Genomic DNA, 26632 nt, shown 5'->3' on the forward strand with positions numbered 1-26632 from the left:
GAAAGCATTTCTTTAGATGTTCATCTATCTCTCACCATCCCCCAAGGTACTTCAATGACACAAAATTATCACAATTGCAGATCCTAATTTAGGTATTTTTTTCCATGTTGGAAAAACACTTTAAGTCCCATGTTCTCTCTGAATTGCCATGGCACTGCTGAGCTGTGGAGGACAGTCCTCACTCCACTCTATCTATCGCTGTCAGATTTGACTGTCCTCATCAAGCTGATCAGCTGACAAATAGACTGTATTGCCTTGAACGTCAGAGTAGATTTTTCTAACTAGGTCTAGCTACTGAGCATATGTAGGAGCCAGAATAGCAGTTGCCTGCCTTTATTTCATCCTCCTCCTCTGACAAAGCTAAACTAGCTGATGTTCCCTACCCAAAATGATCTTTAAGGCCTTTCAGCATTCTCTAATTAAACAGCTTCTAACTCTCTGAAAGAGAAACTGTAGTCCCTTCAAGCCTGCTGGGTGGGGATGATGGAAAGTAATTCCCATGGGAATAGACCTTTGCACATAGATGTCTCAAAGGATACCATGTATTACCAAGATACATGTCCTGTAGACGGCTTAAGATACATACCTTTCTAAATTCAGGCATTCATAGATCACTGATGCTCGAGGTTGTACATCTAAAAAGGAGTGTAAACTTCATCAGCGTTGACTAAAGAAGAATCTGCTTTCTTTTTTAATGTGCTGGCATTGCTGGCTTTCTGCTGATCTGCATCAAGGCTCTCTGGTGTACAGAAAGCCCTAATAACACGATCTCCTGATAGCCCCCACTCTTACACCCTGGCAGAGGCAGATCCTGCTCAACATGGCAAGACAGTGAGTTTTGTTTTGGGACCTACACGACTCAGAGATGGGGACACTTCCCAGAGATACACAGTGTCAAAGGATGTGAGTGTACACTCAGTGGGTATTGCTGTGATGTGACTAATGTACCTATTTGGTATGTTTTCCTCATACAGCCATATTTAAATCAGTGACCAGATATGAGCTGAGGGAAGAACATTTATACAGCAAATACCAGCATGTCTTTGCTCCCTACGGTTTTGGCCTCTTCTACAGCATGGTGCACAGTCCATTTCCCAGGGACTGTATGTCCCAAAGCTTGTATACTGTATCAACCTATAGCAACTGGTCAAGTAATAGTTACCAATTTAAGTAATCTAAGATCACCCACACAGGTTCACCTGCAAATGCCCATGAGTCCAGCTGGCTATGTTGTTAATTTATCCTATTCTTCTCCTCTTGCATGGTCCAGTCTCTGAAGCTTTTGATCTTTGATGCTGAAAGTTTAAAATGGGAACTGAGAGCTGTTTTGTCATTAGAGATGTTTAGGGCTACGTGGTAGATAAAAAGAGAGTATGTATTTCTTTCCATACTAACCATTCATATATGGTGGCAGTGACTGTAGAGACCTGATCTGGATGACCCAGCTAGACTGTTCCAATTCTCTTTTTCCTCTCTCTTGAAGGACTGCTGTTCTTCAGTGAAAGGTAAATAACCCTTTTTTCCTCTGACCCAGAAATACTTATATGAGTCATAATGTTCTAAAAGTGCCTGTTGGTGTGAAATCCTTCTTTGGGTTTCAAGGTTGTTTCAGAACAAAGTGGATTTTAATTCTTCATAAATGTTTTACTTCATTGTTCTCAGAACAAGGGATGAAGGACCCTATATATGATTTTATTAACACAGAGCAAATATATGACTGTTTACTTCTGATCTCGTAACTGCACCCTAGCAAAGAAAGAAAGGAGAAATGAGGAAAAGAGACCGCAGAGATTTAAGCAATTCTGAGAAGGGCAGAAGAGAAATGAGTGCTTCTAGAGAGTCTCTGTCTCCTAAATTTCTCTGTAGGGTCTACTGGACCATCTGTAATCCCCAGGGAGGAGGATTTTAAGGACTATTGGAGAGGTCACTGAGACTTGAAGACTTTTATAATTTTTCTTCCTGAGCCAAAGAGTTTTCCCCCAAACACCTCAATGTTATTCAGCATAAGGTTATTCTGACTCAGGTGAGTAAAGAGAGCTTATCTTTTAATGAACTCAGGTAGGCACCACACCATAACTAAAACTTGCTCTTAAAACTGAAAGTTCCTTGAAACAAACTCCTTTGTAAGTGGAACGAGAGTAGGAGAGAAGGAGGCAGAACAAATGGAAAAATTGCTGGGAATATGAAAATTATACAGGGCTGATAATGAGTTTATCAAAAAGAAGAGCTGGCTAAAAGATGTAGGAGGACAGTGACAGCTTTGCCAGGTTTTCTTGTTTTTTTAATCACTATTCAATGTTTCACAAAAAATGATCTGTTCTATAGAAATAATGTTTTGAGGTACTTGATATATGGTAGTTAGAAAAGCCTCTTGCAACTCTAGAGGTATTTTTCTTTGTGTCTTTGGAGAAACTGTGACCCTGCAGGTCTCAGATGAACACCCCTCCTAAGTTTATTTGTTAAACAGCACAAACAATTGGCCTAACATGAGCAGAGTTGGGAAATACTTAGCTAAGTCTGGCAGCCTGGAACTGAGCCTTGGGTGACTACAGAAGCAGGGAGGGAATGCAGTGAATGGCACCATCATTGTCATTCAGGAGGTATTTAAGATAGTGCTATGGCAATGACTGGCACTATAATGACTATACTGCTTTGTGCTCCCCTTTGTAAACAAACCCATGAAGACAAGAGTTCCTCATTCTGGTGCAGATCTAAAGTTGAGTTATGAGTACAGGTAAACAAAGTGCAAGGCAATATCTGGTGCACCAAGAAATTAGGACTGCACAAGCAACAGACCTCAACAGTTGCAGGCAACCATGCCAACACACGTCAAGGTTTCAAGGGTTTATATATGTGCCTATATGTGCCTCTTTCTTCTGTACAGAAATCCACATCATGAGCCATAAAACATTGTAAGAAACTTAAAAGCAGTAGTAAAAGGTGGGAAACTGAAAGTATAATATATTGCAGAAAAAGTGCAAGAAAGAGATAGTTCTGCTGATGTCCAATGTCCCTGTGATAGCTCGCAATCTGTTTTAGAGAAGACTTACAGATGGTTCCTGGGAAGCAAGTCCAGAGTACAGAGAAGGCAGGGAGACACACACCACATGAGATGCAACAGTACACCTCCCAGAGAAGTTCCCTCCACATCCATATCTGGTTGTCAACTTGCAGTCAAGTGTCTGCACAGGTACTCTGACTATTGCCCCAGGTTTGCAGTTGGGAAGGCAGAGGTACAAGGTATTAGTGATATACTCCCACCATGAAGCAGAGATATGAGGAGATCCCAGCTCCTATCTCTTGTGCTGATTCTTTACAATGGTAAAATCAGAAGAAAAGACGAAAACTGATCAGAGAGAGCTGTGATTGTGGTTACACTGGAGGATGCCGGGATCTGAGTTTTACTATGGGGAGATTATCATTAGCAATGATGTCCTGAGATCAGACAAGGTTAAACAGAAAGGCTGGAAGCAGCGACAGCAGTGTGATGTTAGGAATTATTTTTTGCACTGTGACTGGTTTTGCGCACACGGTTAACTGCTGTACATTGGTGCCATCTACTGCCGGGCCGGTGGCCGTCTCTGCCCCACCCTCTGTGCGCATCACCTGAACTGCGGGTAGCAAAAGTGCAAAACAGGTAGGAAAAACTACAATTCTATGTTGATGCCATGACATAAGAAAAAATGTAATTGTCATGATGGTAACAGCACTGATTCAAAGTGAACAGACCTTTTAACAAGCCACACAGCTCACTGGCTTTGGAGGTAGGACAGAAATCACAGCGGAGCATCTCTTTGGCCTGGAGGTAACAAGAAGGAATCAACCAGATTCCGTGACTATGCCCATGTGCTGTGGCATGGTAAGCCACATCTGATCCCCTTGCAAATACCAACAGCAGTGAGACAGTACCCCTGAAAGACATGGGAGGAGGTGCTGCAGCTTTTGCAATATTGATTGTATATGGCTGCTTCCCTGGTGTCAAAGCAGAGGTTCATGTGACATCTGTGCCAGGAGCCTGGCACTAGAGGATAACCTCTAGCTCACACCCTGAAGCCCCTGCAATTGTCATCATGAGCAGGCAGATGCCCACCTCTGAAAGCTCTCTTTGCATGCCAGGGCTTCTCTGTAGTTCCTGTCTCTCTTTTAATGTAATTATGATAACCCACTCATTAAGCTTTTGTGGTGATCCTTTAAGCTGCTGTTTACAGCTGCTGTAGAATTAATACATTAAGGATGTCTTGATCAGCACAGTTCACATCATCACAGTTAACTCAGATGAGGCTATTCCAGAAAACTTTGTGTGCAGGGAAGGCACAAATATGATGTTTAAGTGTGAAAAAGAAAGAATTTCTGGTTGTATCTAGGGTTATGCTATCAGGAGACTGAATAATGACCAGGTTCCTCACATATGTTAGATGCTGCCTCCTTAAGTAGCCATAGAAATTGTGAAAACTCTTTTAATCCTCTACAGTTATTCAGATTAAACTTCAGTATTACCTGAGCCTATGTTGAGTTGATGTACAGGATCCTTATTAAGAGCCTGTATGCTGCCTTGCATTCAGCAGCAGCAGTGTTTTCAGTGAGCAGTGGCATCTGACAAAAAAATCTAAAGAAATGACAAGGACAGAGGGAAGCAGAAAAAAAAGTTAAAACCTCCCAGGAGAAGAAGGGTCTGAGCTAAGTAAATGGAAATTCAAGAGTACCCTTTGTGCCTTGAATCCTTAGAAAATCCTAAGGAGGAACACTTCATAAAATTAAAGAACAGTAAATGTAAAATCTGAAATGTCTTTGCATCAGATATTGTTGATGTATTTCAGTGTCCAAATAAGTGGCTGAGAGGGTTCAACATATTCAATATACTGTGCCTTCTTTGTGAGTGTGCTATCCTCCTTTTACAGGCAGCCAAAATCCTGAATCCCAGGTCTGTGACCAGCCACCAAGTCTGTACCCAAGTGACAAGAGCAGTGCCAGCAGCAGTAACAAATGCCAACTTCCAATAGACTTGCCCAGAGGAAAAGGGAGAGTTCTTGAAGACAGACATGGTATTTGCCTGACTCACAGTTCAAGGTGAAGTCTCACTTAATGATACAGGTTTGCATGTTTACTTTGTCCTAAATCTTTTCAATCTGTGGGCAAATGCTGACTTTTCTAAAGTGTGATTCTTAAGCCTTGCTCGATCATTATGATTACAAGGTAATGTCATAAGCAAAGACATTTAAGCTCTTATGGAGTGCCTGGGTTCAAAAGGATCTGTCTCAGTTTCTCTACTTGATTTCCTCTACTTCAGATGAAGATCAATATTCATCATAAATCACCCAAAGCCAACTCTTATCCGTGAATAAAAACTTTTATAAATAAGAATGTATATATTTGTTATTATGGAAATTACTATTTAGAAAAAAAGAGCAAACCCCCAAACAACCCACAACTAAAAGTGGTTTCATTCTCCTTTTAAATTAATTAGAAAATTCAGTAGAAATTACGGAATAAAGCCTTTCTTGGTAACTCAGTTTTATACAAATTGTACACAAACTCTTTCTGAGAATATGAGAATAAAGGAAGAACAAGTTCCCAGAGCTGAAAATCAGTGGAGACTGCCTTTCAGGAGAAGAAACTTGAGTTTCCCTCTGGGAGCGGATCCCACACATGACTTTCAGGAAGACCAGCCATGGCCACCAACAGATGCACTATCAGAGCCAAACGTAAGCCTCTGGGGGAGTGTGATCTGACAAGCAGCTGCCACTGCTGAAAACTTTCTTTGTAGACCCTGACATCTGGCTTTTTCAGCTGCCAAGCTTGGCCTCTTCTGAGATGCCACAGGAGACAAGTCGCTGCATCAGGTAGGAAACCAGGACAAAGATCATAATCTGATGTGACCGGGAGGTAGGAGATGAGGCTGGCTGGATGTAAGGCACTAATTTGTAGATCCTTTGTGGCTTCTTTTATTTTCTACTGTTCTTCTCGTGACTTTGCAGTTCTAGGTGCATATATTACAGTAGTAGAAGAAAAGAACGGTAAAAGAAAGGAATGGGAAGGGTTGCAAAAGAACTTAATCTATGTCTGCGTATTTGAAAGGTTGGCATAATTTGATGTGGCTTCAAATCAAAGCTCCAAATGCAAGTGAGGTGAGGCAAGTAGTCATGCATCAGTGATTTCTGAGCATTAGACAGTGAGGATGAAAATGAAGGTTGACAAGCTGGTGGTCTCTTAAACCACCCTGGATATTGGGGACCTGGTGACAGGAGATCCACCTTGAGCTTGACATGGCATGGCAATGTTCAGGTCTGTGTCTGAAGCTCGGCTCCCTGCTGGTGCACAGGGTTTTTGTTTGGTGCACAGAGGACAAGTGCTTCAGACCTTTTCCAGGTGAGGGTGAGATGAGGCTGAGGCTTTTTCAGGTACTGAATAAGCCAAGATTTCATTTCAAGTGGTGGTCATTTGAGAAATAAATGGTGATAGAGGGTGAAGGGAAGTTCATGTTGCTACTCTAGGCGTGACTGCATCACCACAATTAAAACAAGGTGTTTATTTTCCATGGCTTGCCAGCTGCTGGCTGTACAGGGAAGGAGGAAAAGACCAAGATGAGTCACTCTGACAGCAGGGTTTCTACTCCTGCTTAAGTTATCTAGTCCCAATGTGAAAGACAGGCTAGGTCACTGGTTTCAATGACGATAGCACTTCAAGTTGCCTCTTGGCACTGTGCAAAGAATCTGTTTTCCAAAAAGTTTAAATGGTTCTTTGCTTTATAATAACTTTTGCATATAATTGACTGAACTGCTTTGTTCAAAACTTGGCTCCTACCTAGACCTCAGTGAGGAGGAAAAGAAATTGCCTGAGTTTAAATACTCCCCTGTTTATAATTCAAACACTGCAGCATGGAGCTATTGCATGAGAACTGGGAAGTGAACCTGACTACAAGCCAGCTCTTTACAAATGTGAAACAAATGTCAACCTTTCATTATCCAAAACAAAATGTAAAGAGTTCAGAAGTAAATCACTTTTTAATCTCTCTCATTGACAAGTGGAGATATTTCTAGCAATGATGAGTGTCTTTACCATAAATATCTTAGAATAATAGAATTGTAGAATGGGTTGGGTTGAAAGGTACATTAAAGATCATCTAGTTCCAACCCCTTGCCATGGGCAGGGACACCTTCAGTAGACCAAGTTGCTCAAAGCCCTGGCCAGCCTGACCTTGAACACTTCCAGGGATGGGGCAGCCACAGCTTCTCTGGACATCCTGTTCCTCACCACCCTCATAATGAAGAATTTCTTCCTTATACCTAATTTTAAATCTACTCTCTTTCAGTTAAAAGCCATTAATCTTTGTCCTGTCACTGCATGCCCTTGTAAAAAGTCCCTCTCCAATTTTCTAGTAGGCTTCCTTCAGATACTGGAAGGCTGCTATGCATCTTTAGCAAAAATCTTTTACATCCAGCATATACAGATATTGCCAGGAATTATTAGATTGAACAGTACCTTTTAAAATCTACCAGGAGATGGCAGAGTTGGACTTAGACAATTACATTTTTGTGTAAACTAATGACTGAAACTTCATACTAAAAAAAAGTCTTTGAGCTCTGTAGAGAACAAACCAGAGCCAGTCATTAAAATTACATCTTCCCATCACATGGAATTGCACATCTGTATAAAACCAATAGTAGCAAACAAGCTAGCTCTGTCTAGACCTAAAATCAGGCGCCAAAAAACAGACTCCCTTCTGAATATCCCTGGCCACAATGGAGGGGATTACTTGGATCACAATGTGTAAGAAAATTGAGGAGTGATTTGGTGATACCTCTATTTTTCCCAGAGTCAGGCAAAGCAAAAAGCCAATCAGCAACAGCTATGAAATGATTTCCAGAGATGACAGAAATGCACACGATAGCCCACAGCTAACAGCCAGTGTTACCATTAAACTTCCACGAATACATTTACCATAAAGTTGCTCACTTCTTGGAAAGTGCTTACCCTTACACATTAGCACTGCTAAGCAGCTCCCTCCAAAAATAGTATTTTCCCACTGCTACAGTGATGTGTCCCACTCAGTGAAGTTGCTGTCTTTAAGGGTATCCTGAGAATTAGATTTCCTGTGCTTCAAAATGAGAGGGTGTGTGGAAGTGATGAAGATGCTTCACTATTAAGAAAGCAGTTAGCAACATGTGCCCCGGTCTCTGGAAGCACAGGTCAGCATTGCTTGGCTACTGACAGCAGAATCATACAGATTCCTCTTGGGAAATCTGGCTGTCTCTACATTTTAGGACTGCCCTGAAAACATGTTCCGTCTCCCTTAGCTGTGTGAAATTATGTTGTTGGGTAGCTAGAAGATAATTTAGGCTGTGCTCAATTATCACATTCAAGGGACGGGATATGATGACTTTTAATTAACTTCTGCCTAGTTATATTGTAAACATGCAAGTGCACACACACAAGTAATGTTATGAACATCATATATGGTATAAATACATGTTGTACATATATATGTTATAAATTTTTGACCAGATACACTGCCCTTTGGAGATTAAAATGCCATCTTGGAGCTACTCCTCCATGGAGAACCTTGCCTGTGCATCTCCCGCCTTTCTAAAATAGTTTATTCCACTCTTTATGGGCTTTGCGATTTTTTTTTAGCACTTTCAGTGCGTGGTTGAGGTGCGATTTTCACTTTTCCACTAGATGGCAGATTGTCGTAGTCGAAATTCTTGTGCGTTTATGAGCATCGTCAACTTAACCAGCTTTGTAGTTGAACTCTTTCATGTACAAAGAAAACATTAAAACCAGAATAAACATGGTAACGCATTCTTCACCAATTTGTTTAAAATTCAGTATGCTTGTTTGCTTATCTATAGAGCTTACTATACATCGTTCTGACATTTTGCTGCATATGAAGCAGCATGTATGGTTCCCAAGAGCATCAGATGTATGTGCTTTGCACAGCTCCTTTGGGGCTCTTCAGAAAGGAGCGTGTTGGCCAAAATATTTCTGTACAGATCTTGGCTATGTACTGTGGCTCTCTGGGATTTCTGGACACTAGGTATTTCAGGAAGTCCAGCACTATGACACAAAACCCTAAAGGAATTGAACCTACTTTCTAAGAGTTGATAACTCTCCTGGTTGTGTATTGCAGGTATTTTCAGTGCCCTTCTCCCTTGCAAGTGGTGAGCTCCCTTCACTAAAACAGGTCCAGGTCTTCAGAAAGTCCCAGCAATAAAATCTGCAATCCCGGTGCTCCTGTGTTTGTGCGAGATTCTCCAGTTCCCAGGTCTGGTTTCAAAATTCAAAGCAAACTCAACTAGAGCTACCAGATTTTTCCTGTTCCACTCAAACCCATAAATTGGTACAGATCCTGGGAAAGACAACCATGAATCACAAGACCATTCAGCTGAGTCCAGGTTTTCTCATCTGGAATGTTAAATTTATAATCTTCAGAAATTCTTCTGGGGATAGACTTGTGCTAGTGTCATTCACGAAGTTTAATGGATTTTTTTCCTGCTTATTTTGGTGTAAGAGAGATCAGTATTGGTCACATTTATTTCTCCCCTACCAATAACTAAGTTTGCTGTACTGCTTTCCTGACTGCAGTCTCTGCTAAGGAAGTAGATTGGCCATTTAAGTGTAAAGGTATCACAGTATCACAGTATGCTAGAGATTGGAAGGGACCTCAAAAGATCATCTAGTCCAATCCCCCTGCCGGAGCAGGAACACCTAGATAATGTTACACAGGAATGTGTCCAGGCGGGTTTTGAATGTCTCCAGGGAAGGAGACTCCACAACCTCCCTGGGCAGCCTGTTCCAGTGTTCCGTCACCCTCACGGAGAAGAAGTTTCTTCTCAAGTTTAAGCGGAACCTCTTGTGTTCCAGTTTGTACCCATTACCCCTTGTCCTATCATTGTTTGCCACTGAGTAGAGCCTGGCTCCATCCTCGTGACACTCCCCCTTTATATATTTATAGACACTAATAAGGTCACCCCTCAGTCTCCTCTTCTCCAAACTATAGTGACCCAGCTCCCTCAGTCTTTCCTCATAAGGGAGATGCTCCACTCCCTTAATCATCTTTGTTGCCCTGCTCTGGACTCTCTCCAGCAGGTCCCTGTCCTTCTTGAACTGAGGGGCCCAGGACTGGACACAATATTCTAGATGCGGTCTCACCAGGGCAGAGTAGAGGGGAAGGAGGACCTCTCTCGACCTACTAACAACCGCCCTTCTAATGCACCCCAGGATGCCATTGGCCTTCTTGGCCACAAGGGCACAGTGTTGGCTCATGGTCATCCTGTCGTCAACTAGGACCCCCAGGTCCCTCTCCCCTACACTGCTCTCTAACAGGTCGTTTCCCAACCTATACTGGAACCTGGGGTTGTTCCTGCCCAGATGCAGGACTCTACACTTTCCCTTGTTATATTTCATCAAGTTATTCCCTGCCCAACTCTCCAGCCTGTCCAGGTCTCGCTGGATGGCAGCACAGCCCTCTGGTGTGTCAGCCACTCCTCCCAGCTTAGTGTCATCAGCAAACTTGCTGATAGTACACTCAATTCCCTCATCTAAATCATTGATGAATATATTAAATAATACTGGTCCCAGCACTGACCCTTGAGGCACTCCACTAGTTACAGGCCTCCAACTAGACTCAGCCCCATAGACTACAACTCTCTGGCTTCTCTCCTTCAGCCAGTTCGCAGTCCACCTCACTACCTGATCATCCAGTCCACACTTCCTCAATTTAGCTGTGAGGATGCTGTGGGAGACTGTGTCAAATGCTTTGCTGAAGTCAAGGTAGACCACATCCACCGCTCTGCCATCATCCATCTACCGTGTTATTTCCTCATAAAAGGCTAAGAGATTGGTCAAGCATGACTTCCATGTCTCTATCCAAAACCACAGCACAGATTTCACATGCCCAGCTCAAACAGCGATGGGGATCCAAGCTCCGTTAGTTGTGAAGCAGCCACTGGCACTTGAAATGTCACTTCTGAAGGAACATGTGTGAGCTTTGCATACAAAGGCAAACAACAAATTGCACTTATGGAAGTTTCTGCTTTGTCATGTGCTCTTGTCTCAGCAATGGGGGCCTTTTAACAGCCCCGGGGAGGTGTGATGTACTCAAACCTATCTGTATCTGTTTTCCTAAGTGTAGTGCAAGTCTTTTAAACTTTAATTTGGGAGGATCAATGCTTCCTAATAGGTTTTCAAAGTCATGGAGCAATCTCCCATTTTCCTGCTATCTAGGTAAGAACCTTGGCATCTTGTGGTGCTAATTAGAGCTTTTTACAACTGGACTGACCCATTGGACTGTGGCAGCATCAGGCATACAAAGGTCACACAGCCTCTTTATTTTTTTTGGCAAATGCTGCTCAGAGATGGCTGTGTCTTGGAAGGTGGTGATCTTGCTTCTTCAAGTATCTACTTTGAATGTTTCCTGTTGTGGCAGATTAGCACTGATCGGACATAATAATGAAGACAATCCTGCAGCCCCATGCTGCTGGGAGCTTCCTTACTGCTGTTACATGGTAATATTTTCCATGCAGTTTTGTAGGTGTCAAGCTCCCAAAGCAATTCTCCAGGGTTTGCTTTTGAGGGCTTTTTTCCCCCTTGTTTCCCTGCCCCAGGATTCTACTAACTTGTTAATGTAAAAGGTGGATTTGCAGATCCCTCTCTCAGGGAGAGTTTGGCTCTTCAGAGAGCTGTACAAGTCCAGCAAATAAAGCTGTGTGGACATATTTCCTTTTCCCCAGATATAGCCATTCCTTCAGGCTCCCAGCCTGCTTCAAACTCATTCCCATTTGTGTCCATCTGTAATCTGCTGCAAGTCTTTTGTTGCCAAATATCGTTTTGACAACACACAAACAGAAGATCCCCAGAAACTATCTGAATTGATCTAATGGAAAGCTGAAGACCTGTGTCAATGAAAAGACCGGTTATACAGCAGTGACAGGATTTCTGTGCATAAAGAAACTTGTGTCTAGAAGTCCAATATTTCGCAGACTGCAGAAGTGGGAGCTTTATATCATTTCCAATTCCCTAATAGTGTTGCCAACTCTCATGATTTTATCATGAGTCTCATGATATTCTTCTTAAAAGCTTAGTTTCTGGAGTCAGGCAATTACATGAGAATCTCTCTTTTAACATTCTTTCCTTAGCAGCAAGTTTCTAGCCCTGCTGCTTCCAGAGAGGGCGGGGGGGGTTGGGGGGGGGTAAGGGAAAGGAAAAAAAATATACAAAAAGCTTTAAAACAGGACCAGAGTTTGTCTTGAAGACTCAAAAACCCCAAGAATACAAACCAAAAGAGGAACACAAGTATTACTCTTTGCTTGTTTCTTTTTAACCTTGTGGGCTTTTTTAAAGCCAACCTCATGCCCAGCTCCTAAATTTTGAATGCTTGGGATTGACAATACTATTTTGACAGACCTAATATGTATGTTTGGCACTTGGAGTCTTGTTGTGGGCATTTATTTTTAGAAACACTGTTTTGGCTTATTTGGCTCATTCTTTATAGATCCATGTACCTTGTGTAGTTAGACTCATGGGGGCAGATCCTTCGCTGGAGCAAATTAGAGCAAGACCAGTGATTTAAACCATCTGGAGATGTAGCCCATGGTGCAGTCATCTGGCTTTACTGGCAAAGGGATGCAAAATACAGTCACAATAACATTTTTAAAACTCCATAAAATGTGCCTAAAATAGTCTTCCATCATTCTGGAGCAGATGTGGTATATACAGAGAACACAGGATGGAAAGCTTCAGAAGACTTCCTTGCTGCTTGTCTGAGAGCATCCCCACAGCTCACTTTATCAGATCTGCCTCTTGTGGGTTTTGTACTCTTCCCATCCACTGCACCACAACTGAACTGCTGCTTAAGTGTGTCTGGGCTGGGTGCTGTAAAATTGTCTTTACATGTGTGATTTCCATACCAGGGAATTACCTACCGTGTTTCCTTTCCTTCATAACCTTTTACCCATTGCAATGAAACCATGCAGCTTAGCATGCATGATGGAGCCCCTCAGATACTAGCCCACACTCCTACCTCTTTGTGCTGGGCTCTCAAAAGTATCCTGAGGTCAGACAAGGTCAGTGCCAGTCAGGCGATGGATCCTTCAAAGACCACGGAGGAGTTACAGGAAGTGGTCTTGGTGACTCAGCTGATGGCAGTCCTCCCTCTGGTTCAACACTGAAATGATGTCCCAGGGTGACGTGAGGAGGCAATGTTTGCTTGGACATCCTTCAGGTGGAATGCAAAGTGGGAGCTCTAACCGCCTTGTTTCCAAAAGATCTTACAAACCTTTTTTTGTGGGAACAAATACTGGTGTATCCTTTTTGGAGACTGAAGTGGTCATAAAAATGTGATTACTAATTCAAATCTAGGGAAGTGTATTTTTTAAAAATATGTAATTCATTCCCAGCTCTTCCTCCAGATGTTCTGCACTAAGAGTCCCCACAGCATCATCCAGAGCTCCTGAAGGTCATTAAAGAGTTCCACTTTGATGGCTGTACTTCATGAGGCTGAGCTCCCCTCGCTGAACTGTTACCATTGTCAATGAGAGTTGTTCAAAGCTGCACTTGACTTGAATTTTTTGTGACTGTATTGTTGACACTGCACTAGAAGCACATGAGTCCCTCTCCTACTATTATGTAATCTCAGTGACAGTCACCAATGAAAATACAACACAAATGCTCTGAGCCTCTGTAGTACCTTCGGCTCAGCTATCTCGAGTCACTTCATAGGAGCTGAGTGTTCTGCAACTCACAGCAACTCTCTTCAGAGGTGGCAGTGAGAACAAGACTGCAGCTCTGCAGCTCAGCTGCAGATTGTGTAATGCCCTCAATCACACTTGTGGCTGGAGCTTTTCGCTCCCAAAAAGCACTATAGCTAGGATGATGGTACATTTCCTCGGGGTCTGCACCCATGCAAGACCCAGGACTCTCTGCGGTCTTTTGAGGTGATGGTTTTGTTTGTTGTAGGCTTTCTCCTGGTGCTCTCTGCACCAGTCCTTGATTGAGCTGTTCCCTTACAGTACAGTTTGTGCTTTCTACCTTTTGGCTACACAGTATACACTGTCTCAGGTTACACCAGCTCTGCCCTTTTTATTTTTCTGAGTTTGCTTGATTTTTTTACTCTGGACTTACCCAGAACCTGATTAAATAACTTTGTTCTGGGCAGTTGACTCTTTAGGTAAGATGGAGAAAACGGGCATTGGCTAAAGAGCATTTGGGAAGAAACACAGAGGTGTGCTGTGTGTAACACCCCCAGGAAGGTCAGGGGCCCAATGCAGGCTGATGGAAAGCACTGTAGTATTTGGTAATCTCACTCTTGTCTTGTCACTGTCTTCAAAGGTGTTGCACACTTCAGATGCCGACTGTGATGTTCTGCGAAAGCCAAGGAAAAGGCAGGGCAAGCACAATCCTTCAGGGTATATCTGATTATTTTTACCACAGTTTATTCTTGTGCGGTCAGAAGAGGAAAATGTAATTTAATGGTGTAAGAAAAGTTTTTCTGGGTTAAATATGCTCATACCAGAATACTGCGCATTTTTCAGACCAATTGCGGGCAGCGTGTTGAGAGAAGTCTCAAGATGGGGCAAACTGTTTGGTTTGAGTTTCCAGCCCTGTTCTGGGAGGACCCTACTGCTGCTTAGGGGTGCTGTGACTGAATGACAGAAAGACTTTAAACAGTATTCTGTCTGACATTTGGAATTTATTAATAAGTTGGGACTACTGAGCTGCATTCAGTGTTTGTCAGCATCTCAAGATGATCTTTGCAGAGAGGAATGTTCTTTGCATTGATTACAATCTGCATGGTCAGTACAGAGGTGTTCACATCGTAAGCACCTGGCTTGGAGAAGCTCAGCTCCCCCTGGGGCTGCCTGCATGGCTGGGGGAAACCACAGCTTCTCCAAAGAGGGATTTACAACAACAGCCTGACTTACATGCTCTGACATGACCTGTGTACAAGTCTCTCTCTCTGCATTGATACATAGGAAATCTAGAGCAGTACTTTCCTACATTAGATTCTTAGTGTGGTGCCCACATTTCCCGTCATTTTCAAAATGTTACAGTTAGTATTTAGGTTATATCATGTTGGCTCTGCCAGCTGGAATTAAGAATTTTGCAGTGATACTAGAAGATTAATTGAACTATTAATAGGTCATCTCACCACAGAACCAGATGTATCCCACATTTTTATTTCAACAAAATATCATGGGGTTTTTTTCATGTTTTATGCTAAAAAAATTGTGATTGCTGATTCTGAGGAAATCAAGGATTAATAAAATGCATGTTAGTAATATAATCTCTCTTCTTCTTGAACATGAGATTGTTACCACACTATATTTTCTGTCCTCGGATTTGTCCAAACCAAATTTTGGAAATCTGTAAGGATGGACTTTGCTTGGTCTTGGTTTGTTTATTGGTACAAATGTTGTAATTTTTGTTCCATTTTGGAAAACTCCATGCATTGGAAACAATGGATTGAAATGAGTGAATAGTTAGAAGGTGGTAGAAATGCCTTTCAGCCTTTTGGTGAAAGTTTATGAGGTCCTTGCTATCCAGTACCTGCTTATGCCATTGTTCTATAGATGTATTAACAGATCTAAATTGTCTTGAATCATTAAATAGCTACTGTACTTAAGATAAAGACACATTGCAGTGATACTCTACTACAGGAGAATATTTCAGGAAGAAAGGAATTATATTAGTGTTACACAACTACCTTTCTGTACATATTATCCTAAAACCTTGTAACAAAGAAAAGATAGACAGACGTGGTTTATTTTTGTGGAAAGGTTTTACGATGTACATTGAAATGTACATTATCTTGTAACTTTCATTTCTGTGATGTGTAACTTTATAGCATCGGTTCCCTACGTATATGTAAAATGTATTCTGCCAGTAAACCACTTCCTGTGTAGTCAATATGCATACTTATTGGTAAAACGTATGCATACTGTCATCTGTCAAATGTTTTACATGTTACCAAATTTCAAATGAGTAAATAAAATAGCTGCATTAGGCTGCAGTGTGTTGACAAAACATACCTGTTTTTTTGTTGTCAGAAGTTCTGAACCACACTAGTGATTCTGGTTCATAACACCAAACCCTGTTAAACAGGGTATAAAATCTTGCTGTGGTAGCAGTTTGCGTTGTGTTCCTGTTGTGAAGAGCACTGAGCAGCACACTAAGTTCAGCAGAGAAGCTAGAGAAAAGGAGTATCCAAGCATTATTCATTCATTGCAATTCTTCATAAAAGAAATCTTGGTAAAAACAAAAGCAGGAAACTCAACTATTCTGAGAAGTATTTTAAGGTAGCTGGTACCCGCTACCAGGTATTTGCACTATCAATCAAAATATATTTATTTATCAGTTGAATCATATATTAAAACTCCAGGCTACACAGAATAAGAAGCAGAAGAGAAATACTGAATGTATACATACAAAAATCACTGAAGCCTACACTTTCTGGAAATAATACATAAATGTCATTTGCTGACAGAAGAACAGATTGTTGTAAAAGGAACTCCAGAAATGGCCTGACATCAGAATCACAATTTCCTGTGTCACAGGTTAGTGAGAAATTGCTTCTTTACAGCCTAACAATTCAAGGAATAATGACCTAACATTGTTCCACTGTGAATTGGGGCCAAGAAATATATTTTTGCAGGTAGCAACAAATAAGAACAAACCTTTCAAAGAACTAGAATGCATAAATCCTAAAGCACACCAGAGAATTCACCAGTTTTGACATAAGAAATCTATAAACAATATAACCGATTTAAAATATATTAGGTATGATTGCAAGCATTACTTGTCTCTTCAGCAAAACCAAGTTGGACCTCTGTGGGCAGTATATAGGAGGGCTGTTATTTATGGATTTGGGGTCCTTCTGATTCTACATATTGATGTCACTCATTTATTCAACAAATGTAATGGAAATTCACATTGGCTTGATAAGAGTCTTCAGACACGTCATGCTGTTCAGCCAGCAGTCTCATATACCCACGACTACATTTTTTGTTCATCATCATAAGACATTAGTCAAGATTTACAGTAAAGGATGGGTATTTTAGGTGCCTGACTTGAGGTAACTCACAGACACCTTATTTTCAAAGAAGGCAAGCTACCTCTGAAAATTTGAGTAGTAAAAATTAGGAGCCTCTTGCAAAACTCTTAGCATTTATACAACTTTGGCTGTCATTCTGCAGCCCTTGGAGACCTTATATTCAGGGGCCTTAAGTATACAAGAGCTCTGAGATGTGGCTTATATGGTCATATTCTTGTTTCTAATATTTTTACTCCTTTACAGCCTCCTAAAACTAGGACTACTGTGGCAGTCCATGCTTTTGCTGAAATCTCAATTAGAAGATTTGTAATTCCTCCAAAAAACTTACAAAGAGTGACTTACAAAAGCAAATAAAGTGAGATGTTTTCACTTTATATACCCCTAAAGTCAAGGCAGTGGAAAGAAGACTGAGCTCTGACAGAGGAAGTCTTCTTGGGACAGCACCATCTAGTAGCCTGAACTTGGGTCTAGGAATCAGGATTTCCTTTCTAGCTTTATCAGTGAATCTTTATCTGTCAGTGGATGAGTGTTAGACATCCTAATTAATACTTATGAAACCACAAAGGTTAAATGGATAATGTTTTGGAGGTTTTTTTCTGGTGGAAAGCACAAACTTTTATTAAAATTGCTGGCCACTGTAGGTAATATTTCATCAGGGCAGAACCATGCAAATTGGTCATCAGTATATATATATTGATACACACAGTGTGTACACGCAGTATAGTGTAATGTGTAAAGCACTAGATTACACATTTTGTACAGACAAGGATTTCTGGTTTTCTGCAAATCCCAAAAAATTTTCTCTTCCTTGAGTGAATGAAAAGTCTCTTCCTTAGCTTTCCCTCATGAAATATAAATATAGCTTCTAACAAATCTCATTATCAGTGGCTTGAGTTTTGCTTTCTGTACATTGCCAACTCCAGTTCTTTGCAGTTCTTCACACAATGCCACATACAGGTACCCTAGTTAACTAGTTTTTGTACCCCACTCCCTGCTCTCCTGTCTTCCCTTTAAAAAAACAACACTTTGAGTAACCCAACCAACCCTGGGCAGGAAAATTGTTATCTGTCTCCTCATTGAATCAAGCATTGTTGGGGACAGATAAAGTCCAGAAGTCCCTGCAAGGTTGGTGGGCTGCCTGTCTCCTTTCTCAAACTCCCAGGTAGGCATAGCCCTGTAGCCCATTCCCTATCTGTCAAAAGGGACTGCAGTTAGAGGGACAGGGAGAAGAGGAATAAAGAATGAGAAACTGCAAAGTATCATGAGAAAAGAATGTCCCTCAGAATCTGTGCATTTTGTTTTCACATCCATGCCAAAGTGCAATGCTTCTCTAGTGCCGCTTATTCTCCTTTCCTCAGGTAAGCATAATGTACTGCTGCTTTTCTGCAACTAGAAACACAGTGAGAGGCATGGACCTAGACCCAAGCTTTCCATGTTAAATTTTCTGTAATTTGGTTGCTGGAGCTTGAAGTCCCTACTCTTACAGCAAAAAATGCTTTCTGTTTCAGAGCTGAATGGGAGAAGGGACCTCTCACCATTTGAGAACAGGCTGGGTCTGGCAAAGAGCAGCCACAAGTGTGACACTTCTTGAAAATTGTGCAGACATGACAGGCTCTGTGCATTTTGAAGAAGCTTCTGTCCTTCTGCTAAGACAGGTAAACAGATGGCGTGTACATTCCTAGTTCATGGTGAATGCACGTTCAAATGACTTGCTTATCGTTTTACAAGCAGTAATTTCAGTGTATGTAGCCATGTGAATAAGGTCCTGTTTTAGCAGGACATTTCAATTTGGTTTTAAAGTTGAATAAGATCTTACATGCTCTCTGAAATGAAAGGCAGTCTTCCAGGCCAGTTTTGCAGTAAATAAAAGTAACACCTCGTTTGCTGATGCAGCATGGATGTATCCTTCCATAATCATGGAAAAACCTTAAAAGAGTTTATCGCATTAGCTCAATACTAATGACCCAATACAGATTAAATCTGGCAAGAATGGATCCTTCCAGTGGGGTGGGGTGGGGAAGAAAAGTATCAGGGAATTGGCATTGAAATTATAGTTTGGATATACTTGAGAAAGAGGAAGAATAAAATAGGCCTTAATCAAAATGTAGAATGCAGGAAGATGGCACCTGCCTCGAGGAACTTACCACTGAAGCTTTAAACAAGAGACAACACACACATGGAGGCAGATAGGAATCAGAGCTGCGTATCATCCCAATGAGTACTGTCTCATTGTCTACCCACAGTTACTGGTTCCCCCAGGTAAGAGGGCTACTTTAAAAAAAGAAGGGAATGTATTGTGCCAAAAAATCTTACCCATTCTCCTAACCAATTCTGAGCCAGCATTACACATGACATTATTAATGTATTAAATATCATTGTGATTTATTATATTCTACAGATACAGGGTACAATCAGACTTGGTGCAATTTCATTGACCCAGAGCTGGTACAGCTGTTTAAATCAGGGCAGAACTGATTTAAACAGTCCCACTTGGATTTAAAACCCACTTGGATTTAAAAAGTCCCACTTAGACTTAAACCAGACATCATAAAGATATGAGTTGCACAAAACATGATTTTAGGCCTCTGTCTCCTAGTGATCATCCCACATATAATTATTTTCTTCATTCTAAAAGAGAGGTATATTTAAATGAGAATTTTTTTTCCTGGTAGCTTCTACCTGTGAGTATCTTTTGGAATATTCAAATGGCTTTTTTAATTTATCATTACAGAAATAAGTCCTATAGACATGAATAGAACAAAAAGGAGCATCCCCCACTGTTTTTTCAACAACTTTCTTTAAATATCTTATTTAATAAAAAATTACAGTCCTCTTTCAGCACTATATCAAACATTTTAAAAGCCACATTTGTCCCCTTTGAGGCTAGTCATTCAGATTCATTCCACTGACCTTACAGAAGTGGGACAGATCCCAGATTAGCAATCCTGGACCTGGCTGTATGTCAATCTTTCACCATTGTGAGAGCTTCTTTTTAAACTGTGATTAAAAAACTCTTCCCTTAGACCAGAACATTTTTTAATGTATCCTCTATATCCATACACTCATGCTACAGCAAGGTATAGTAAGTGTACGTTGTCATATGTCTTTATATTGCTACTTGGTTTCATCCCTATCAGGTTGTACAAGAGCCAGGAGGGAAGACCAGAGGGAAGAGCTGCACTTTGACCCCTTGTTCATATTTTGGTTCTTTTATGTATACCAAATGTCAGTCATTCTGTCATCTATTTAATCTCAGACACCTATGGAAGATTAAGAGAGGGCAGTTCAATGAGCAGAGCAGGAGAGGAAAGGATGGATGAGCTACAGCAGTCAGATAATGTAAAAGCCAACTCAAAGTTCCCAAAAAACTCTGGCCATGGCAAGCCATCATCCTTCTGACAAAAATGAGATGTTTCCTTTCAGGCTTAAAAATCACCATCTTCTGAAGGTTTCACAAGTATGAATTCTAGAAAGGAAACTGTCCTTAACTGCATAACTGCTCTGAATGAATCCTTTAATTATTCCTTCATTTGATTTTAAAAATCTTCTAGGCCAACAGTCTGGATATACCTGTCTTTGTAACTATGAAGCAAGAATTTAGAATGCATCTAATGTTAATTTTTTGCCAGCTTCTCTTATCATATAAAATCATCTTATTCTAACTCACCTCCCAGGCTGCTAGGTCATCTTTCCCTGGTAAAATAACCTGGCAATACAAGTGGACTTTGTTTTCTGGAGATCAAAGACCTGGTTTATTCCTGCTTCTGGTAATCAAAGCCCCCTTCTCAATTGTGTGGTACTCTTCTGTAGGAGGTCCAATGAAACTCCTGTCAGCACAAAATTACCCACCTGCATGAGGTAAGGGTGAGCTGCTGTGCCAGCATGGACTGTATGCGTACCATGGAATTTCTTTGGGTGACATAGTGGGTGCATGCTACTGCTAGTTTTTGACTCTCTAAAAAGTTGCAATGTTGGTGATTGACAAAATAACCTGTTGCCTCACAGTTCTCCCCAAGCTATCTGAATGGAATAAATGGGATTTGGGGGTGCCTGGGAGTCAGTTGGTGCCCTAAATAGTCAAAGTTGGTGCCACAGCCTTCTAATGCCATGCCCCACTCCTCAGCAAAGAAAAAAAAAAAAAGGAAATAGAGGTGTGCAGACTTTCAGACAGAAGGCCCCCAGACTGGTATCAGGTTTTTAGGATGACAATTGTGGCATGGAGCCTGGAGTCCAGCTAAATTGCTTTGCACAGGCTAGAAGAGGAAAGTTTCTGAGTAGCATAAAGCACGTTTTCTACTTGCCTGGAACTGGTTTGAGTGTAGGGCAAATCCGCTGGCAAATGTTAACACTGCCCAAGGGACTGAAAGTGAAGCTGGGGGCTGATGTGGCATGTGGTTGCTATGGTGCTGGCCGTAATCCTGTTGGAGTGAGATACCCTGATGATACGACGAGTTTCAGCTTGTTTTTGGTACAGTTCAATGACCCTCCTCAGCAGTATGTGACTATGTTTTAAACTTTAGATAAATTCCATAGCCGACGGATTGAAAACAAATCAAGTAACAAGCCCAATCTGGCCAGAGTCCAAGTTAAAACTGCTGTATTTCTTATTGGTGCCACTATTAATGCACCGGATCAGTGGAGAAAGAAAAGATACTGGGGGGTCGTAACAGGGTACTTTTTGGAAGCTCTTTTTCCTCTCCTTGTAGTCTCGGTTCCAAAACACGTGGATTAGATTACCATGTTCCGGTGAGCTCGGTTACCGCGTTTAGAGAATAGTCTTCAATGAACGTTTTTCCCAGCGAAGATGCTGCTGGAGGCTGAAGCACCCGTGGGCCGGGGCTGGCTCACCTCCAGGTTACAGCCACAGCCCAGCCGCGGAGATGCTCCGCGGGATTTTGCTGCCTCCCACCCCGGTGGGGCGGGGGGGGGGGTGGGGGGTGGGGGTTGAAGGGTAGCGCAAACTCCCAGGGAAGAGAAAAAAACCCAAACCAACCCAAACCCAACCAACCAACCAAAAAAAAAAAACCCAAACAAACAAAACACCAAAGTCGGAGGAAAACCATCCCCGCCTCTGAGCGGGGGAATCTGCACAAGTGCCAAACTTTTGTCGTTTGGAGCAGGAAGGGGGCTACTTTCCCCGAGGACGCGGGATTTTTGTGGTTTCGTGGCAGATGCGCTCCAGCTGAGCAGGGGGCGAGGGAGTGCTGCCGGCGGCCCGTCTCGGAGAGGCATTCCGGGGCCGGGTAGGGGAGAGGATCCCACCCCGGCGCGAGAGAAACCCTCATCCAAAATAGTGAGGTTCGTCGAGGCGAGGGGGTTATCCGATATGAAAGAGGATGGGGGAGGAGAGAGGATCCGTAGCGCTCCGCTGCTCCCGCGCCGAAAAGATGGGAAGGCTTGGATTCCCCTTTTTTTTTCTCTTATTTGAATACGGGGGGGGGAAGGAGGGGTGGGAGAGAAAACAGACCCTACAGCCAGTTTCCCTCCTGTGTCAGAGCTTGAAAGCGCTCCAGCGGCTTTCCTGCAGGCTGCTCAACTTCAACCTGTGTGTATGTATGTGTGTATATATACACATCTATATAGAAGCATGTATACGTGCGCGCACCGCGTCCCGCCGCCGGCCCGTGCTGATGGGCAGCAGGAGCCGCCCTGCAACCGCGGCGCCTCGCACCTCTCCAAACTGCCCCCGGCCTTCCCCAGCCGGCCTTCCCCAGCCCGCCTTCCCTCCCTCCCTTCCCGCCCGCCTCCGCGGAGCTGCTCCACGGCAGCATCCGGAGAACATCGCGCCGCAGCCGGGATTCGCGGCAGCTTTTGGCGAGGAGCGGAGCGGAGCAGGGGGAGAGGCACAAAAGGGAAGGACGGAGGGAAAGTCCCTCCCACGCCCCCCTCCCCCAAGTTTATGATGGGGGTCCGGAGGAGCAGCTCCGCTCCGCAGAAAAGGCTCGCCTGCTGAAAACTTGCTGCTCCGCTTTTTGGGTAAAGTTGATGCTTATTGTGTCTTTTCATTGTGGTTTTTTTTTTACAATTTTTCAATATATTTTTTCTTTCTCCTGTTCTCCCACTTTTCTCGAGGTACCCTGCGCCGGGGTTGGGTGGGGTGAGAGAGGGTAGAGATTTTGCGAAGTGGTCTCCTCGCAGTGGGTGCCCTCGGGGGGGGTCCCATCCCCGGTCCCCCCTGCAGGTGAGCAAGGCGGGTGCGCCGCGTGTGTCTCTGTGTCTCTGTTTGTGCGTGCCTAGCGTGTGCCCCCCATCGGCCCGATCCCCCCGGGACCGGACTCTGGGCTGTGCCTCCCTGATCGTTTTCCCGGGCGCTGCGGTGACAGTCCCAGCCCCGAGCCGCCGCCGGGACAGCCTTGCCCCGGGTCCCGAAGGACGGCCGGGCTCTCCAAACCCAGCAGAGAGCTTGCTTTTCTTTTCAAAGAAAAAGGACCGAAGTTGCCCCCCCCCCCCCCCCCCCCCCCCCCCGTCACCCTCGGGAGGGGCAATCTTTCAACAAGTATATTTGCTGAGGAATTTAAAAAATTCCCTGCTGCAACTTGATCCCTGTGTGATGAGGAGCGGCTTGGAGAGACCCGGACTCCAATCCTATTAAGGATTTAGAGAGTTGAGAGTTTTTTCCCCCGGACTCATTGGCTTTAAAACAATCAGAGAGGAGGGGAGGGAGTTGGGCTCATCTAGATGCTTTTTCTGCCTCTAGTGATTGCCATCATTTCCAGGGAAACCTGACTTTTCCAGCTCCGGGGCTTGGGATGGTTTATCAGTGGTCCCGCCACTGGCCACGCTGCCGGCTTTCCTGACTGTTACGGGCTATTACATAGATGTATACATTAATTTCTGTATTGCTAACCTGCAGCCTGGGCTTCAAAACTTACCGGGACGGGGCTGCTCTTGTTCGGCAGGCGCGGTGGCTGGGCGCAGTGCTCGCAAAGACGTGCCCCCTGCGCGGGGCCGTGCCTTGCCGGCGCCCCGGGTGAGCCGAGGCCGGGGCCCGCCATGGCCTCCCGGTACCGGGTTGAGCGAACGCCCAGGTGCGGGGGTCACCGGGGCTGAGCCAGCGAAGCCTGGGGCTGCCTGTAGCTGCCCTCGTGTTCCTTACAGTGCAGGGGCTGGAAACCTGGGTGTCCGCCTCGGTGAGAATAGAAATTAGTGTTTTATTGGCGTATCGTGTTTATATTTTCCCAGCCACAGATAAAGGGACTAGTTGTGGGACTTGGTCAGCCCCCTCCCTGGCAGTCTTCTTCACTTTCATTTTATTTTACTTTTTTTTTGCAACTGAGACTCTTGGGATGTGCAAGAATTTGAAAGTAAACGTTTGACTAGCATGCTGCATAAAACAGCATTTAAACAAATATTGTATTGGCATGCACTGTGGAATTGGTGCCAAAAAAGTAAAGTAAATAAGCTATGAAATTCAAAATATACAGAAGTGGAATAGACTGATTTGTTAGAAGAATTGCTGATTTGATCTGTTTGTTCTAGCTACCTTGCTTAAAAAAAAACCCAAACAACTCAGCAAACCAACAAAAAACCCATTCACTTCTGATTCACTTAACTAGAAAAGAAACTACATTCACTGGGAAAAGGGGATCCTACTAAATAATTGTTTGTGCTCCCGGGATGTTTGAAATGCATAGTAATTGCTGCATACAGCAACTACAGCGTGAATTGGTTTGGTTCAACTTTTCTGATGAGTGGGTATGGTAATTCATATTTTGGCTGGAACTTCAGGAAATGTTGACACCTGTCAAACTCTGAATTGCAATAAAAGTGTCATATTGAATGTTATTGCAAAACTGTCAACTTTTTAAGTAGTGAATGAAATTCATTATGGCTTTTCCAGTGTAAACAACTCTTGAAAAATTGTCATTTGATTGAAAATATGACCTATCTGTGGCAGTGAGAAGTGCCTGATCCACTGAAGATGAACTGTTAATCTACGGGTATATGTATAGCTGAGCCTCTAGTGCATGTTTGTGAAAGAGCTAATCTTTAAAGCAAGGTGAGGTAAGATTCACTTCATCTCAAATGTTGTTATTGCTTAAAGTATGTGACTTTGAAGTGCCCAGAAATGCAACTGCTGTTCTTCAAAGGAAAACAGACCTCAAGGACTGTTTCCAACTTCCTTTCTATGTCTTTTTTTCAGTATGTCAGGGGGGATATATACAGATGGACAAATACTGCTTGTGTTAGGTCATTAATTTAGAGAAAAATTAGAGCCACAGAAGAATGTGAACTAGATGCATATGCCAATATAAATCTACTACTATACAGCTACTCCAGTTTATATTTGTATAAAAGAAAACAGAACCTGACCTCATATATCCAGTACACAACAGCCTGCGTTCCCTAATGGCACACCGAAGTCACACTTACAAAACACAGTCTTTTTGCAGCATAGATAGAATGACCAGGATTTTTGGCATTGTTTTGAAAATCAGCTTAAACTTTTATGGCAAAGAGCTATTTTTGACTATAGTTTCTGTGAGTCTAATGATCTTAAAGGTCTGTACCACAACTTTCCTTTCAGTGGCATGTTTGCATAGAAGCTGTACAGGCTCTGGGGCTGTGTGATCAGGGAAACAGTTACATGTTCACTACAGGGTTGTATAACTTGAAAATATGTTTTTCATGATTCTGATACTTTATTTAGAGATTTCGACTTTTTCTGATGAGTTTTCCAGTTCTCTGTCCCTATCTTTTTATTATTTAAGGTTATGGTAGAGCATCTGACCTAATATCAGTATCATTGTCCTTGTTCTTTGCTTATAATTAGGGAGAACACTTGATTAATCACCTTCCCCTGTTTTTGGTGGCCTACTGTAAGCCAGTTGTTTGCCCTGTAGTCTGAAAGGTACACAGATACTCCATGCTTTTGTACTCGTGAGAAGTGCTCTGTTCATAGTGAAGTTTCCAGTGCAGATTAGTGGAGGCAGTGGATTCAGTAAGCAGTCACCAAAATCTGTATGCATTTGTGCAGCAAACACCTATCTATTGCTCCATGACAAAGCCTCTACTTAATAATCTGGCCAAGGATTTCAAGGCAGCGAGCTTTTTTCAAAGCAGCTACTTAGGAACATTAGATGTGACTATAGCATCAAACTAATTAGTTGCCACTCCATTTCTATGAAGCTTCCAGGGCTTTATAGAAATGTTATATTTGCACTTCTCACTTGCTGCTGAGGCATTGAGGTTAAGCAGTCTCTGGTTTTCGTCTGCTTTTTTACTGATGGGAAAGATTCCAGGGCATTGTTCGAGAGCTGCACAACCCCCTTATATACCTGGATAAATATTTTAAACTGTTGCGCATTTGGACAACTTGCCACAAAGCATTAAGTGGTATTTAAGGTTTGCTTGAGCTCTGTTGCCAGGGTCCTTTTAAAGAAAAGCAAAACAACAGGAGGTATTTGGGAATAATTAAACCAGCACTAAATAAAATCATAGTGAAGGATGAGTGTTAGTATGAATGATGGCAAGAAGGCATCATGTTCAAAGGTAAATAAAACGCGAACCTGTGCATTTCAACTTATGTGTACACACATATATGTGCATGCAACATGTACAATTCTTGACATGTGTACAGCAGAT

The 26632-nt window shown here is 42.7% G+C and overlaps 1 protein-coding gene and 1 long non-coding RNA gene across 5 annotated transcripts in view; both read left to right on the forward strand.

The window, feature by feature from the left end:
- The first annotated feature begins 681 nt into the window (after nucleotides 1-681).
- On the forward strand, nucleotides 682-5320 carry LOC130610434 (uncharacterized). 2 transcript variants are annotated; one of them, XR_008975046.1, is made up of 4 exons: nucleotides 682-831; nucleotides 1415-1505; nucleotides 1867-2023; nucleotides 4899-5320. It is a non-coding gene; the product is annotated as an uncharacterized LOC130610434 (long non-coding RNA). The 2 variants fall into 2 exon arrangements; XR_008975045.1 differs by lacking the exon at nucleotides 682-831 and having other exon boundaries at nucleotides 1313-1505.
- A 13262-nt stretch (nucleotides 5321-18582) lies between these two features.
- GLI2 (GLI family zinc finger 2) overlaps nucleotides 18583-26632 on the forward strand; it is a 199942-nt gene continuing 191892 nt past the window's right edge. For 2 of the 3 annotated variants that reach the window (XM_057430183.1, XM_057430185.1), the window contains exon 1: nucleotides 22802-23023. The gene's annotated coding sequence lies outside the window, so the exon portion shown is untranslated. Of the gene's footprint in view, nucleotides 18703-22801; nucleotides 23024-26632 lie in introns of those variants that run through there. The other variant, XM_057430184.1, reaches the window with a different exon arrangement.

This window comes from Pezoporus wallicus, unplaced genomic scaffold, assembly GCF_028554395.1.
Source record: "Pezoporus wallicus isolate ANWC-B61680 ecotype Strahan unplaced genomic scaffold, APGP_CSIRO_Pwel_v1 contig_5261, whole genome shotgun sequence".
Classification (NCBI taxonomy): domain Eukaryota; kingdom Metazoa; phylum Chordata; class Aves; order Psittaciformes; family Psittacidae; genus Pezoporus; species Pezoporus wallicus.